This window comes from Sinocyclocheilus anshuiensis, unplaced genomic scaffold (assembly GCF_001515605.1).
Source record: "Sinocyclocheilus anshuiensis isolate Anshui unplaced genomic scaffold, SAMN03320099.WGS_v1.1 scaffold85, whole genome shotgun sequence".
Lineage (NCBI taxonomy): Eukaryota > Metazoa > Chordata > Actinopteri > Cypriniformes > Cyprinidae > Sinocyclocheilus > Sinocyclocheilus anshuiensis.
In genome coordinates this window covers 2303101-2316581 of record NW_015536800.1, presented here as the reverse complement: position 1 = coordinate 2316581, position 13481 = coordinate 2303101, and the positions used below count along the sequence as shown (strand labels likewise).

Genomic DNA, 13481 nt, shown 5'->3' with positions numbered 1-13481 from the left:
ATATGTCTCTACAAGAGATGAAGCCACACACAATTATCTCAGTGATGACAAATGGGATTAAAATAACTAAACTATAAGATAATATTAACACACAAACAATGCATATAACAGAGAAAAATAAAGCAAACTATTTATTTTTAATGAATAATAAACATCTTCAAAACTTCACTGCAAGGCCCATTTACAACATGCATCTGAAAATTAATCGAAACATCCACAGAAACAAGTTCTATACTATAAAGTATGACAATATAAGATAATAAATATAAGATAATAAAGCCAAGCACACATTAAGTACTTAGCAGATAAATGTTTAACGTAATATATACGATAATTATTAAACATATGATAGCAAAAACATTACAGACTACTCACCGTGCTCTCTCGTTGTCGCCCCTCTCCGCCCCTCACTTCCGGTTCTGTGGCTGCGGTTCTGAAACTGCTGGTGCTGCGGGTCTGCAGCTGGATATATCTCGATGGCACTGCCCAAAACCTTCACCAGCTAATATGTTCAGACAAAAGAAACGGGCAGGGAAAAACCAGGGTTGCCAGGTCTGTGAAATCAAACCAGCCCAACTGCTATTCAAAACTAGCCCAATCGCATTTAACTTTCTCTTTAAACTGCGGACTAAAAAAAACCCACAGCAACAGTGTAAATGTATAACTGCGCTAAAACCGCAGACTTGGCAACCCTGTGAAAAATTCTCACAGAGAGTCTCTATTTTTTTTTTTTTTAAATCTGCTGTATTATAATTTATTACTGCTAATATATAATTCATCGTTTCGTGCAACAACAAAAAAATGTCAGAACATACAGCTTTTTAAATGTCCATGAATGAAAAAGATGCTTTGTAGTTAACTAAGGTCTGTGGTTACAGCATCTATCCCTGCAGGGGCAAATGGGGCCATGCTAACCAGCTAAACCTTGACCCCACTGAAGCTATGTGTACATCTGTACTTCTCTGAAATAGGATTAACTAGTCATATACAGATGAATGAACTGAGGTGTTCCTGATATCTTTTATGGAAAATAAAAGCTTCATCACATCAATAATACGCAGAGAAAGGATGGTTTCTCGCTTTCCCTCTTTCACTCCTCCTCTTCATAAAGCCAATTACCAAGGCTTGAGCTCCAATTACTGGGCTGGGCAGATTCATGACAAAGATTGGATTAATCCCATTTCCGCCTGCTAGCGTTTCAAGTGCACTTCATAAGGAACCACTTATTTAATGTATAATAAAGTGGACAACAGCATCTCTAAAAGGCAATTGGGACAAAGATATAGATTCCAGGAAAACGTCCAGTGGGATGCTGCTAAGAAACCATAGAGGCAAAGTATTCTTGACTGTAGAATCAGTATAGTATGGTGAATACTTTATGAAAATGTGTTGCATAATATAATATATTACCACTGTAATGGTTTTATTTGGGAGAAGGGAAAAACACCTCATTATCTACCAGGAAGAGAAATTACCAGATCGCCACTCTATTCCCTATGCAGTAAAATGGATTGAACATTGAGATTGGACCACCAGTCAGCCGGAAAAATTATAGTAACTTTCTTTAAGTTTCCTGAGTCATTACAGGAGGACAGAAACCGTTCAGCCACTGTGCAAATCTTATTCCCAAGGCAAAATTATTTCAATGATTCAGTGCACCTGCAGATGGGATTTCTCATGACAGGCAGAAATATGGAATAAATGAATGCATCTGATAGAAGATTAAAAAAATAAACAAGATGGAGAAAGCAGAAGGAACAAACAAACACATGCATGTGTAAAATTGCACCTACGCATACAGTACATTCTTCTTTGTGACACTGTCAAATATGATTATAGCACGCATCTGGGATCTACATCTCGTCTGACTGGCCAGCAGACTCATTCCCTTATCTCTGTCAATCTTTGCTTTATTAAGCAGTTGTATTTGGCCTCAGTTGGCCTAAAGAGATCATAGATAATCTGCTTAGATTGAAAAAAAATATGTAATGCTGTGTGTTTTTTCTCTCTTACAATTTCATTTTCAAAAGATTTTTTTCTGCCAAGAAAACTGGATTTCTATATCAAATAAGTACACAGCTGCGTAAAGGTAAGATAAAGCATGGATCAGCTGGCTTCATGTAGCTGGAAGCTACAGCACAGAGACAGTAGAAACAGTGCTTCAGGGATAGCTAGCCTTAATGTTGCATTTGCAGATTTTGTCTTAGATGTTTGGGTGGACTCTGTATGTAAAAGGGTGTACATGTACATTCAAAAGCAGAAGAGTATACTGAAGAAAATAAAGGTGTATGCAACATATTTCTCTCTCATTTCCAGTTCCTGACAAAGACGAGACGCTTTCTAGTGTAAACGCATTAACATTACACAAAATATGTGCAAACCGAATTGTACCGTCAACATCCATATTTAAAACTTATGATCAATAACAATTTGCTTCCCACAAGATTCTTACTCAGAAGAAATCAGGATTCTCTGATTAATAGAAAGCTTAAAAGAACAGCATTTTAAAAGAGAAATCTTATGTAACATTGTAAATGTCTTCAGTCACTTTTGAACAATTTTTGTCTTTGCTGAATAAAAGTGTTAATTTATATTTTTTTAAAAACTGACCCCAAACGTTTTAAAATGTAGTGTATAATTGTGATTACAGTCATGTTCATTCAACTTGCAAATACCATAATTCCTACGTGACATGATATGAATGTACCACTGTAAAGAATTTTTTTTTTGGATGCTAGTTTTCATTGTGCACCATATAGTCCTTTACACACTGATACACTAAACTGGACAGGACAGAACTGCTGACTGATTGTCTGTGGTAGGTGTTAGTCTATCACTATTGAACCGTATTTGCACTGATTCTAAAATATGCGTTGTTCCCATGCATTTTAACGGCATGTTCACCAATATAAGTCAACATTGTCAAACCCTAGACTGAATACATTTTTATTTTTTACTGCAGGTGTGTGTGTGTGTCCATTCTGAGTCTATCAATACACATCTGAAAACACTGGGGCTGTTCTGTGAATAATGATGAGCAAAATATACACCCACAAATAGACCTGCGCATTTCACCCAAATAAATACATTATGCAAGTAAAAGCAAGCTGTATTAAAAGCATGCAGGTGATTCACTGTGTCACCCTAAGTCACGGTTATTCATATGCTTGAAAGAAAGCAGTTGCTTCTTTAATCACTTGTGACTCATGCACACGCAGCACACGTCACCTGATCTCTTGTTATTTTCTATAGCTGCATGGTCTAAACCATGAATATGATGAAGTAAAACATCAGTGTGACTCATCCTATAGAACAGTGAGCATGTGATCAATGTTTTAAGTGTTTATATATCGGTAATGCTAAAATTGCTGACCTGAATGGATTAGTGTGATTTTAAAGGGCTTTAAAGTGCAATAGATAGACAGAGGGATACACATAAAGGCAGACAGATGGACAGATGGGATTGGCATCCCGAGGTAACTAGGAATTACACAAGCTTCAGTCTGGATCCAGCCCTTACAAACATCTGAAGAGATGATGCCAACCCCTCAGAGGACCTCAGATGATGCCAAGCCTGAAACAACATACAAAACTACCAAATTTTCTGTAAAGCTGCTTTGCAACGATTTGTATTATGAAAAGCACTATACAAATAAAATTGAATTGAACACATAGATGGATACACAGATGGACAGACGGATACTTACGTTGATGGACAGACAGAAAGAAAGAAAGATAAATATATGGGCAGACAGATAGTCGAACGTATGGTTGTCTGCTATAAATAAAATGTCATATGCTTGGAATAATAAGAATAAATTCATATTTAATAATATCCTCTTTATTATTTGATTATTTTATATCCTGCTTAAAAATCAGAAAAATAGACGCACTGCTCCTCAGATGATGCCAAGCCTGAAACAACATACAAAACTACCAAATTTTCTGTAAAGCTGCTTTGCAACGATTTGTATTATGAAAAGCACTATACAAATAAAATTGAATTGAACACATAGATGGATACACAGATGGACAGACGGATACTTACGTTGATGGACAGACAGAAAGAAAGAAAGATAAATATATGGGCAGACAGATAGTCGAACGTATGGTTGTCTGCTATAAATAAAATGTCATATGCTTGGAATAATAAGAATAAATTCATATTTAATAATAATATCCTCTTTATTATTTGATTATTTTATATCCTGCTTAAAAATCGGAAAAATAGACGCACTGCTGAAAAGGTTTTCTGTCTTGCATTTTATCTCTCAAAACGATGGATGTCATTCAAATGTGGAGATTAAATAAACAAAGCTGCTTGGTTTATATATTGATGTATATATAATACTTAATTGCATACCTGCTGCTGCCATAATAATGACCCATTTCAAATGTTTACATGCTGTTCTTCTCTTTCTTCTTTTTGTTTTTAACAGCTCCCACTCGTTGTGTTGGAGCAGTAATGAAATATTGTTCCTGTATACTTTCCAGCATTTCAGTAATAAATATGCATGCAAATTACAGCAAAGTGCAACAGTTACCTTACGGTGTTCAGTAGTGGTCAAAGGGATTTAAACAGTTAATTTTTAATCGATTTCGATAGATAGATAGATAGATAGATAGATAGATAGATAGATAGATAGATAGATAGATAGATAGATAGATAGATAGATAGATAGATAGATAGATAGATAGATAGATAGATAGATAGATAGATAGATAGATAGATAGATAGATAGATAGATAGATAGATAGATAGATAGATAGATAGATAGATAGATAGATAGATAGATAGATAGATAGATAGATAGATAGATAGATAGATAGATAGATAGATAGATAGATAGATAGATAGATAGATAGATAGATAGATAGATAGATAGATAGATAGATAGATAGATAGATAGATAGATAGATAGATAGATAGATAGATAGATAGATAGATAGATAGATAGATAGATAGATAGATAGATAGATAGATAGATAGATAGATAGATAGATAGATAGATAGATAGATAGATAGTTAGTAATGGAAGTCTGACAGTGATTTGCTTTATTATATTAGAGCACATATATTTCTGCAGTTTTGTCTCTCAAGCACATTACATGGCTCAAAGCACATGATTGCATTAACGAAATATCACGGTTTCCGTCACACTCTCTCACATTTTATCTCTCGCTCTCATACATTTATTTCCCTGGTGCCTCCTCTCTGTCTCTTGCACGCATATAGATGGACTGACAGATGCAGACACATACAGTAACTACACAAACACATGCAATTATGTATTTTTTGTGTTTTGGGAAGGAGATAACACACAATTTATAACAATGCTTCTGTAGAAAGAGAACAGGGCCCGAGATAGCATAAGCTTGTGTTATTGTTATGACAACACATTTCTCTGCTTTACTATTGCTTTCTTCATCTCTTTCTGTCACCCTCCCTCCATTTAATTCATCTTCTGTCTCCTTCTCTCTCTTTATTTATCTATCTCTCTATTTACATCCACCTTAAATATTCCTGTGTGTACTGTGAGCAGGAATCGAGATAACATTTTAAAGTTTAGTTTTTAGATAATATATCTTAAAATAGCTTTTTTCTTGTTTTCTTGTAAATTCTGTGTGGAGGAAATCTTATTTTTTTATCTGAAATATTATGATTATTAGCTTTATTTGCTTTACCAAGGAGTGTCCGTTGCTTTTCTAAATGCCTTACTAATAAGCTTGAGCTTTTATGAGCGCGAGAGAAAAAAGGAAATCTATTTGATATTGATGCGCAAGACAAGTGTGAGTCTGGAAATGTTATTTTAGCTTCTTAGATATCCTAGATTCTTAGAAAATTATTGGCATAAAACACTTAGAAAGGCATCTAGGGGGGCATAGTTAAATACCTTAAATGAACACATATGTTGACTATGCATTATGATTGGATGAAATAGAAGCATCCTGATTTGATGAAGGTATAAATGTTGAGTCAGATTGTTTTCCTCTGTCGCACTCTGCAGCCAACTTGAATGGCTTTGACTGTTGACCTTTTCTTGCAAGAAATATATCTTCAGAAGACTTTCTGTCTCATGCCTTTATTGTAATAGAAAATTGTGTTAGATTAGAATCTGTTAATTAGATGAATCATTCTGTTGTAAGAAAAAAGTGCAAGAAAAAAACATGAAAAGCAAATTATGTTTCTGGCTTGTACAAAAATGTCCATATTGAGCAATACTGAATCTTTACGATAAACATAAAGGGAAATGGGTGATGTCTGAGGATAAGCCAGTGATGAGGGGTATGTAGGTCAAGAGAACTCTGGGGGTCTCTTAGTATTGTGTTGTCTTTGTTAATGGCTTCAGTAATGTATCTCTGACCTATGACAGAAACCATTAAAAAGCCATAGTATCTCATAGTCAAGTTACCAGTGGAGGGGAACAGAGGAAAATGAGCAGGAGAAGACAAATGCAGACAACAACAACCCTGCACAGCCTGTGAGATTCACAAGTAATGCATCAGCTGCAGGATTATATGGCCTATTTCTGACTTTAATTTAGGGCCACTTCCATTATACAGCCTGTGAAAAATAAGCTTTCTCTTTCACTCTGCTTCCCTCTTTTTCACATACGCAATTGTTTCCGAAATGACAGAGAAACAAAATAACAAGAGCACCTGACTTCAAAATCTGACTTCAAACATTATGGTAAAATAGAGCTATTGTCCTTTAGTTCTTTGAAGCTTTATTTATCATCCCTTTCTCTTCTTTTCATTCTCTCTCTCTCTCACTGTCAGACCAGAGTTAGCAGCAAGCCTGACTGTGTGCATGAACATTGGCGCTGTATAGCATGTGCACTCCATGCGAGGTCCTGAGACAGGAAGAGATGGATAAATGATTGGATAAAGGGTCGGGATAACGAGCGTTCTCAGCACAGTCTGTTTGCAGAGTGGGTGGGATGGATGAGAGAGCCAAACTGATTTTCACGTGCAGACATGCGGGTGTTTACTGTGTTCGGATGCACTTATCCATTATGCAATATGCACTTATCAAATAAATAACTGTAATGACACTGTAAATGTACCTTAATAGCTCACTAAGATGGGCTTTGGACCAAGAAGTTTTTATGACATTAGCATGCCATCAAATTACGTGAGGTATGAGTGCTCTTCACAGAACATGTGCACAAATGTGCATGTGAGCATTCATGCAGTGTGTGGGCACCGAACTGAGATGGTACTCAGTTCTGAGGATTCTGTAGAAAGACTTGTGTCATTACATTTTTGACTTCTGAAATCCCTACCAGAAATCAATACTAGAGATAAAAACATCCACTTTAAATAAGGGTGCATTCAGTACTGTAGTTTGCTCATTTGAAAAGTTTAACTCATTAGGAAATAAATAGTGTTTTCATGTCGTCTGAATGGCACATACTCTTATGAGATGAAGACTGCACTCATTTTGTAAATGTAATTACAGAAATTAATTACGTATGTAATTGCATGCGGGTATTTTTTTTTTTAATATAAGTACAATGTAAAGACACGTATGTACACAGTAAGTGCATTGCATTAACTGATTAACTTAAATCTAAGTACATAGTAGTTAAGTCCACCTTGTACAAAGTGGGACCTATTTATACATGTTGCAGGTCACCCACCAATGTATTTTCCCTTGTTGAAATTATGTGCCCTGCAGTGTTTTACTAAACATCAATGAAAATCCCTTCATCCTTTCAAAATTGGCTGCTGCCTCTAAAGTCACAAAAAAGACACAATGGAACATACTTATTATCATGGTTTTGCAGTGGAGACAATAGGAGAATCAGTAACCGTAAGGCGGAAGAAGGAAAAAACTTCTGACGCCAGAAAACACAAAGACAGACGAAGACAAAAAACAATGCAAACATTGGTACAGCATCACAACGTGGAAAGATTTGACTGAGAAATCCTGAGTTGTGATGCCCAAGTTGCTTCTTTTTTGTTGGACAGGTAAGGGAATTCATTTTTTGTAGACAATCATGCTTGATCCATATCAATAGATAGTACTAAAGGCACAATTACTTACTCCACTGTCTATTGTCAATAGTGTAGTGAATAGTGTAAGAAGCACACAAAAGTTACAAGCAGCTTTCAGTTGGTCTACATAGAGAAATTTACATGACAAACTTGAATTGATACAAAATCTTTCACCCTTGTGCAAATTTCCAATCATTGCGGTGAGTTTGATGCAATGGAAGCACACTGTGACTCACTTTAACAAAGAGTGTCTGAAAAAAGTAAATGTAACTCACTGATAATTTTCCCAGTGTTTAAATTGGCTGTGCTGAAAAATAACCAATATTTAAGCAGTTTTAACAGTAAATTAGGGCGAAGATCACTAAATCTGTCGCTACTTCCATTTCATAAAGTAAGCCATGATGTATTGCCGTTGTACTGATTTCTCCCAAATTCTAAATTCTCTTCTTAAAGTGCTGCAGAAAAAAAAAGTCATATGGGTATGGAATGACGTGGTTGAAAGAATAATGACAGAATTGTAAGTTTGGTTGAACTACCATTTAGGATCCCTTTAAGCAGAAAAGAAGAGATAGAGAATGCTATTAAATTCATTACATTTTGATAAAAACAAACATGCTTTTTTCTTTTGAACAACATGTGCTGGTAAATCATGCACAGTAAGTCCTGAATATTATCTGAATTAAATTCAAACTCTCCATACATGCTTATGAGATTGTGTTGATGGAAAACAGTATTGGCAGAGCTCCACTTCAGGTACAAGGGTATGTGTGTATGTGTGTACACATTAACTTCCTCCAGCAGCAGGGGGGCACAGACTGAGAGTGATGCACACAGACAAAGATGTCACAAAGAATGTGCACACCCCAACCAAAATATTTCTGAGTGAGAGAACGAATGGGAGGGAGAAGTAGGTCATAAAGAGGTAAAAACACAGAAAGAGGCGGATAGGCACAGATGGAAGAGGTGAGGGGAAATGCAACCCAAAAGACTGAGAGAGGGGTCCTGAGGACAAGTAAACAAGTGTGCACCAGGGAAGCGTCTCTGCACGAACACATCAGGCTATGTGTTACCCGTGTTGTGCCTTTTAAAGAACATGTTTTGCGATGCCCACTGCAGGCATGAGTGATTTCATTGCCTTTCATGTTGACTGCTTTTCGGGTCACCGTCTCTCACCTCTAGTTCCTAGACACACGCACACAGAACTCCGTTCAGTCATCACACTACTTCAGCTCTACACACATGTATACACGTGCACATGCACACAATTCTAAACGCACTACCCCCTATCCATTAGCAGAAACACCCACTCACTCACAGACTCACACACACTGCTCCATTAGCTCCACTCACACTAGACATACGGTATGCTTCATTTATATCACATCTAACAGTAAGGAAGTTCAAAGCTTAATCGCAGCAAGCTGCAAATTGCTTGAAAACAGCATTAATAACACAGCAGGAAAAAATTATCACACTGATAGTGATGTGGAGCAGACCATTAAAATACTGTACGGGTCAGAGAACCTGACTCTGGAGTTGTTTAATTCACTTTCCAAGCTGACATGCTTATTTAATCCTTGAAAGTGGTTAAGGTAAACACATTTGGCTTACAAATGGGATAACAGAAAACATCTTTTGTAAAATAGAAATTTGAGATTGCTATTGTTTTTCGGTTTTCAATTGTAGCAATGCATGCTGACTATAAACCATAGCACATAACACTCTTATTTCCATTTGGAAGTTTGGATTTATAATAAATTTGTAATGTTTTTGAAAGAAGTCTCTCTGCTTACCAAGACTGCCTTTATTTAATCAAAAACACAGTAAAGGATGTTTCTTGAGCACCAAACCAGAATGTCAGAATGATTTCTGAGGGGTGACACTGAAGACTGAAGTAATGGCTGCTGAAAATTCAGCTTTACAATCACCGGAATAAATTGCTTTTTAAAATATATTAAAATAGAAAGAGTTTTAAATTGTAAAAATATTTTACACTATTACTGTTTTTAATGTATTTTTGATCAAATAAATGCAGCCTTGGTGAGAATAGGAGACTTCTTTCAAAAAACACTGATTCCAAACTTTTGACCATTAATTTATATTTGACAATTTAATATAACATTTTATTTTACATTTAAACTCCACCTAAACCTATGATCTACAAGGCAGCAAAACACAACACAACTGGATTGTTCTCATTATAAATCAACAAAGCATCTTATACACTTCAGACTATGTGGCATAGTCGTTGCAGACATTCTATGTTAAGGAAACAATGTTACACGTGTGTTTTCTTCCTCAGCTGTTTGCTTTCACTTAAGAACTAAATTACTGTGGTTATGAGGATACTTGCAAAGCTTGGCATTTTGACACACAAGTGTGTGTATTTAACCGTTCAAAGCCTATAAAGCATCAAAAAACAGTTCCATTCAATACTCCAGCGCTCTATGAGCACCGTCTTACAGTTTTTCTTAATCAATTTTACACTTTTCTCCAATGCAATGTACTTGTTCTCAAAACAATCAGCACAGCGATCCAAAAACAAAATTATCTTAACCAAACAGTTCAACTTTACTGCAGAATGAAGCACTGCAATTTTTTTTAGTAATGCATTTATTAAAAGTAAATATTAACATCAAATCTATAGGTGGGTTCTCTATTGATTATAAAACACATTCAACTGTAGATGCACAAATATGCTAATGAAAATCCGAGCATTTATCAGTTTAGGGCCAATGGAAAATAAACTATGTTCATTTGATCGAATGACAAATTACAGAGTTTTGTTTGTTGTGTTTGGACAAATAGTTCATAAATGTTTGTGATTTGTGTAAAACCTTTTTTCAGCTATTTTAAAGTATTGGTTGGTTGTATTAAATATTGTGAAAACAGAGAGTTTTGTGCACATTGTTTTGAGAAAATTATTTGCATGATTTGTAATTTGCTTGAAATTAATGAAAATGTTCAATCTGTTTAGGAAAATTACAAAGCATTCAGATCACTGTGTTGGCTGTTTTGAGAACAGTGACCTGAGTTTGGAGAAATGTGTCAAATCGATTGAGAAAACTGTAATTTGCACATGCCTCTCTGACAGCGCTTAGAAACAGTCTCTTAGACAGCACACGCTTATAGTGAAATGAGTTCTCTTTCGCTGCTGATTGCATTTAAATGGCTTAAAATCACTTGTTTTTAACCACAATGCTTAAAAACGCGTGCAAACAATACGTTTTTGTGACCGGTAAATTGCCCACTGGGGGCGAAAACAAAAGTGTTGCGTTTATAATTTTGTTCAGTGTATTACATACTGTATATTCACATAATATTCACATATGAACGAGTTGAATTAGTTGTTGTTATTTAAAAAGCAGATTTATCTGGCATTTATCTGTAGATGTAATATTATTACATCAAGTAAGAAATGTGTAGCTTAAGAATTAGGCAGATAAAAACAAAGATGAAATTATTTGGCCATTTAGATTTGAAAACAAATTGTATAAATATAGTAACCATATTTATTATTAGTGAACTATTTACAATGCATATTATACTTTTATTGCTAATGGTATTGTCACGGAAACACCAGGCTCTTCCACTCATCAGCGATCCCAATCACCGGAGTTCTAATCACCCGCACCTGACCGTCATTCACTAATCACCAGCACCACAGTATAAGAGCACACAGTTCACACAAACACATTGTCTGGTCTCCATTGTGGAAAAGGACTCATCGCTCATGCCAAGCTACTTACCTGAACTCTTGTTCCAAGTCTCCCGATCTCCTTCATCTTCTCACACTCTCCAAAACCTGGTAACAGATTGTACCGTCATCAGTATCCTTGCTCAACTCAGTAAAGACTCCTTATCTGCCATATCCTACCTGCTTCTGCTATTTATCTACATCTGTGCAATAAACCCGTCTGTTTGATTCTAACCTGTCTGTGTCTTTAGTCTGACCACACGTTACAGAAGACCAGAACATACCCCCATGAATCAAACAGACGTGGACCCATTCCAGGAGCTGGTGGATTCCCTTCGCCGTGTGCTCACTCCTCCTGTCACCACCGCACCGGCTCCCGAATCTGTTTCTCCACCAGTCTCTTCTTCAACCGGACCGATCTATGCTGCCAGTCCCGTGGTCAATCCGGCGCCCTACTCTGGTTCGGCGGACGATTGCAGCGGATTCCTCCTGCAGTGCTCGCTCGCCCTGGAGATGCAACCACATCGTTTCCCAACAGAGAGGCCTAAGATCTCTTTTATTCTGTCCTTGTTAACAGGTCGAGTGCTCCAATGGGCAGAATCATTGTGGCAGCAGAAGGGACCGGTCAATCAATCCTTGAATGCCTTTATTACCCACTTCCGCAAAGTTTTCGGTCGGCCAGTAGGAGATACTTCAGTGGGTGAGAAGTTATATCATCTGAAACAAGGCAAAATCTCTGTGCAAGACTATGCTCTACATTTCCGCACTCTCGCAACCTCAAGTGGTTGGAACGAGCGCTCCCTGTTGACGACTTATCGCCAAGGACTAAAGCCCTTTCTGCGGTTTCATCTAGCCGCCTATGGTGACACCATGTGGCTCGAGCGTTTCGTCCAACTCCCCATCCGGGTGGCAAATCGGCTCTATGGCTATATGGAGGGTATTCAATGCCAAAATCCACCCATTCCGCTCTGCCAACCAGAGTTTCCCAGCCCTCCAGAACCACAGTACGAGCCCATGCAAGTTGATAACACCCGGTTGTCCTCGGCTGAACGTCAACGTCGGCTGACCCAGGGATTGTGTCTCTACTGTGGCCAGGGCGGACATGTAATACGGATATGTCCCATCCGTCCCCCACGACCAGCGGTGAGTGTGGTTTCCTCTTCCTCAGTTAATGTACATCCTCTGACTACAACCGTGCAGCTCACTACCCCTCACAATTTGATTCTGGGTCAGCCAGCAACTTCATCTCCGCCGACCTATGCAATCAACTCCAGCTCAAGAAAAGACTCAACGACATCCCGTATAAAATCCAGTCAATAACTGGAAGTCCCCTCTACCGAGGACAGGTTCGACACTGCGTGGGCCCCATCCAGCTGCGTGTGGGCCAGTTACACGTGGAAAACATTTGTCTGTTGGTTCTGGAGGAATCCACCACTGGGATAGTCCTAGGGCGCCCTTGGCTCGTTTCCCACAATCCTTCCATCTCATGGTCAATGGGAGAAGTCCTGAAGTGGGGCAATGAATGTTTTCCTGGATGTTTTCCTCACCTCCCAAGACCCATCTCTTTGGTTCCAAGGATCCCAGTCAACTCCACTTTCATAGAGAGCTCCCTAGAAAACCGTTCCATCGACATTCCAAAGGACTATGCCCACTTCAGTGACGTTTTCTGCCCGAAACGAGCCTCCCAATTACCACCTCACAGACCATGGGACTGTGCCATTGATCTCCTACCCGATGAACCAGTACCCAGAGGTAAAATATACTCCCTTTCCATCCCCGAACA

At 37.6% G+C, this 13481-nt stretch overlaps 1 protein-coding gene across 1 annotated transcript in view; it reads right to left on the bottom strand.

The window, feature by feature from the left end:
- The window catches only part of LOC107656395 (melatonin receptor type 1A-A), a 69246-nt gene that overhangs the window by 38773 nt on the left and 16992 nt on the right, over positions 1 to 13481 (bottom strand). The gene's annotated exons all lie outside the window — the stretch shown is intronic.